Here is a 5,060-nt window from a genome sequence, read left to right as displayed (position 1 = left end):
CAAGTAGTGTGTGAGGGTGCTTTTACCACCCTCCCAGAAATTACTTTCTTTGGGGGAGATTGGACCATTCTCATAGTTTGAAAACCCGACTTGTTTGTGGCTATGAGGGACACTAGGGAGGAGGGAAGGATGGAACCTAGAGAAGCTAGCTGTTGAATTAGTGCAAATGTTTCTGTGCTCAATCTATTGACTGGGTTTCTCGCAAAGCATAGCATGATACCCAAATTATATTAGATGTTTTTTCCCAGTTTCCCTTGCATAAATCTATAATCTGATTTTAGTTCTTTTGTATTTATAAGTAATCTCAAAGATTCGTGTTTTTCTTTTTTTTTTTTTTTTTTCTGGTCACTTATTTAAATTTTATTGTTGTTACAAATGATTCTCCTTTTTTACCCCATTGAGAACCTCCTCCCCATCCACCCCACCCCATCCCCAGCTTTGTTGTCCATGACCACTGGTTATGCGTACATGCATGTAAGTGCTGTGGTTTATCTCTTCCCTTCCCCCACCCCATCTTCTGAGGATTGTTAATCTGTACCCTACTCCCACATCTCTGGGTCTACCTTGTTCCTCAGACTGTTATGTTCATTATATTTCACAAATAAGTGAGATCATATAATATTTGTCTTTCTCTGCGTAGTTTGTTTTGCTTAGCATTATACTGTCCAGGTCCCTTCATGTTATCTCAAATGATAAGCGATCTTTCTTTCTGTCTTTTTTTTCTAGTGCTCTTTTTTTGTTTTTAATTTTATTTTTGTTACAGATGTTTCTCCTTTTTTACCCCATTGACAGCCTCCTCCCTATCCCCTCCACCCCATTCCTGGATTTGTTGTCCATGTCCATTGGTTATGCGTACATGCATGTAAGTTCTGTCGTTTATCTCTTCCCTTTCCCCACAACCCTCTCTTCTGAGGGTTGTCTGTCTGTACCCTACTTCCACGTCTCTGGGTCTACCCTATTCCTCTGACTGTTATCTTCATTATATTCTGTACATAAGTGAGATCATGTGGTATTGGTCTTTTTCTGCTTGGCTTCTTTCGCTTAGGATAATACTTTCCACGTCCCTCCAAGTCGCCTCTAAAGATAAGAGATCTTTCTTTCTTACAGCTGCATTGTACCCCATTGTGTATATGTACCACAGCTTTCGTATCCATTCATCCACTGATGGACACTTGGGCTGTTTCCAGATGTAGTTATTGTGAATAGTGCTGCTATGAACATGGGGGTATACATATTCTTTCTGATTGGTGTTTAAGGCTTCCTAGGGTATATTCCTAGAAGTGGGATTACTGTGTCAAATGACAGTTTAATTTTTAATTTTTTGAGGCGACATCATATTGTTTTCCATAGTGACTGCACCAGTCTGCATTCCCACCAGCAGTTTACCAGAGTCCCCTTTTCTCCACACTCTTGCCCACACTTGTTTGATGATTTGTTGAGGGCAGCTATTCTGACAGGTGTGAGTTGACACGTCAATGTTGTTTTAATTTGCATCTCTCTGATGGTTAGTGATGTTGAGCCTTTCTTCTTATGTCTCTTGGACATTTGCATGTTTTGTTTGAAGAGGTGTCTTTTAGCTCCTCTGCCCATTTTTTGTTGGGTCTTTGTCTTCCTTTTGTTGAGTTGTATGAGTACTCTATATATTTTGGAAATTAACCCCTTATCTGATGTATCATTGCCAGTGATGCTCTCCCATACAGTGGGTTGCCTTTCCATTTTGATGGTTGTTTCTTTTGCTGTGCAGACCCTTTTGAGTTTGATGTAGTCCCGTGTGTTCATTTTCTCCTTTCTTTCTGTTGCCTTAGGTGATGTATCAGTGAAAATTCTGCTACGTATGATGTCCGAAATTTTGTTGCTTACATTTTTTTCTAGAATTGTCATGGATTCACGGGTCCCGTTTAAGTCTTTTATCCATTTTCAGTTTATTTTGTGTATGCTTTAAGTTGATTGTCTAGTTTCATTATTTGCATGTTGCTGTTTAATTTTCCCAACATCATTTATCAAACAGGATGTCTTTACTCCATTGCATGGTAGTGCCTTCCATGTCAAATATTAATTGTGCATAATGTCTTGGGTCCATTTCTGGGTTCTCTGTTTTGTTCCACTGTTCTATATGACTGTTCTTGTGCCAGTACCAGGCTGTTTTGATTACAGTCATTTTGTAATATAACCTGATATCTGGTATTGTGATCCCACCTACTTTGTCCTTTTTTTTCAAGATTGCTGTGGCTATTCGGATCATTTTTGGTTGCATATAAACTTTTGAAATATTTGTTCTAGTTCTGTGAAATATGTCATTAGTATTTTGATGGGGATTGCATTGAATCTACTGATTGCTTTTGGTAATATGGACATTTTAATGATGTTAATTCTTCCAATCCATATACAATATGTGCTTCCACTTTTTTATATCTTCCTCTCTTTCTGTTTTCAATGTCCTGTAGTTTTCTGCAAATAGGTCTTTTACTTCTTTGGTTAAATTTATTCCTGTATATCTTAACTTTTTTGCCGTGATGGTCGATGGGAATGTTTTTTCAGTTCCTTTTTCTGTGAATTCATCATTGGTGTATAAGAATGCCGTCAATTTCTTGATATTAATTTTGTATCCTACTATTTTGCCAAATTCATTTATTAAGTCTAGTAGATTTCTGATGGAGTCTTTAGGGTTTTTTATATTTAGTATCATGTCATCTGCAAATAATGACAGTTTCACTTTCTCTCTTACAATTTGGATCTCTTTTATTTTTTCATGACGTTTGCTGTGGGTAAGACTGCCAGTAATATGTTAAATAAGTGTGGTGAAAGTGGGCATCCCTGTCTTTTTTCTGTTCTTAAGGGAAACATTTTTGGTTACTGCCCATTAAATATAGTGTTGACTATGGGGCTTTCATATGTGGCCTTTATTTTGTCGAGATATGATCCCTCTGTTCCAAGATTGCTTAATGTTTTTTATCATAAATGGATTCTGGATTTTCTCAAATGCTTTTTCAGCATCCATTGATATGATTATGTAGTTTTTATTCTTCATTTTATTTATATGGTGTATCACATATTTTGATTTGTGAATATTGTACCATCCTTGCATCCCTGGGATGAATCCCAGTTGATCATGATGAATAATTTTTTTTTTTTTTTTATGTATTGTTGGATTCAATTTGCTAGTATTTTGTTCAGGGTTTTGGCATCTATGTTCAACAGGGATTTGGCCTGCATTTTTTTTTTTTTTTTGGAGTGTCTTTTTCTGGTTTTATAGTGTGAATTATGCTGGCCTCATAAAACGAGTTTGGAAGTCTTTCTTCTTCTTAAATTTTTTGAAATAGTTTGAGAAGAATGGGTGTTAGGTTTTTTTTGAATGTTCGGTAAAACTCCCCCACGCAGTCATCTGGGCCTGGGGTACTGTTTGCTGGGATAGTCTTGATTACATCTTTAATTCCCTTAGTTGTTATTGGTCTGTTCTAGTTTTCTATCTCTTCCCAATCCAGTTTTGGGAGACCGTGTGTTTCTAGAAATTTGTCCATTTTTCCTAGATTGTTGAATTTGTTGCCATATAATTTGTTATATGGCATAGTATTTGTTAATGATTTTTTTTTCTGTCGTGTCAGTTGTTACTTTTTCTCTTTCATTTCTGATTTTGTGTATTTGGGTTCTCTCTCTTTGTTTTTTGCTGAGTCTAGCCAAGGGTCCATCAATCTTCTTTATCTTTTTCAAAAACAGCTCTTTGTTTTATTGATCCTTTAAATTGTTTTTTTTTTTCGGTCCCTATGTCATTTATTTCTGCTCTGATATTTACAATTTTCTTCCTTCTACTTGCTGTGGTGTTTTCTTTCTAGCTCTTTAAGTTGTGAGGTTAGATAGTCTATTAGAGATTTCTCTTGTTTCTTGAGTTAGGCCGGTAGTGCTATGAACTTCCCTCTCAGAACTGCATTCACTGCATCTCATAGATGTTGTGTTGTTGTGTGTTCTTTTGCATTGGTTTCCAGGAATTAATTTTTTTTTTTCATCTTCTTGGTAGCCCATTTATTGTTTAATAACATGCTATTTAGCCTTCATGTGTTCCAATGTCTTTTCATGTTCTTGTTGCAATTGATTTCTACTTGCATGCCATTGTGATCTGAGAAGATGCTTGATATGTTTCAGTTTTCTTGTACTTGGAGAGACATAGTTTGTGTCCTAACATGTGGTCTATCTTTGAGAATGTCCCCTGTGCAGTTGAGAATATTGTGAATTCCGTAGTTTCGGGGTGTAATTCTCTGCAGATATCTATGAAATCCATTTGGTCTAGTGCTTCATTGAGAGTCTGTGTTTCCTTGCTATTTTTTTTTTTCTACAGGATCTATCCCGTGATATCGGCAGGGTGTTGAAGTCCCCTGCTATGATTATATTTCTGTCAATTTCTTCTTTGAAGTCCTCTAGAAGATTTTTCATATATGTTGGTGCTCCTCTATTGGGTGCATATATGTTTACCAAGGTTATGTCTTCCTGTTGGATAGATCCTTTCAATATTATGTACTGGCCTTCTTTATCTTTAGTTATGGCCTTGATTTGGAAATCTATTTGATGAGATATGAATATGAATATCCTATTATTAACATCACTGTTTTAAGCCTGCCAAATAGATTGTACTTAACCTAACTTCTAGCTGACTTTGAAGTACAATACATTACACTAAGAATAAAAGAGCAAATTCTTCATTTAAATCCTTACCTACTTCAGATTAGTGACCTCTGTATAGTCTTTATCTGTTAGAGGAGTTTAAGATAGCAACTTCTATGTAATACCCAAGTGGGAGAAGAGTCTTCCTTTTAGTCTTTTCATTTTAGCCTTGGAGGTAATTTACACAGGTGAACACTTCAGCATGCAAATAGAAATTTCTACACAGACAAACAGGATATTAACTTGCTATATCAAATTAGCAGGTTAAATAGCTTAGAGTTCTGATGGTGAAAGTCTGCCTGTGCTATATATGAATAGCTGTCACACTTGCTGTATATGATGAGACTGCAAATAGAGTCAAACTTCTTCAGAAAGATTATGATATCTTTTTCAAAATAACCATGGGT

The sequence above is a fragment of the Molossus molossus genome, unplaced genomic scaffold (genome assembly GCF_014108415.1).
Source record: "Molossus molossus isolate mMolMol1 unplaced genomic scaffold, mMolMol1.p scaffold_m16_p_49, whole genome shotgun sequence".
NCBI classification, from domain to species: Eukaryota; Metazoa; Chordata; class Mammalia; order Chiroptera; family Molossidae; genus Molossus; species Molossus molossus.
This window is presented reverse-complemented; position numbering follows the sequence as displayed.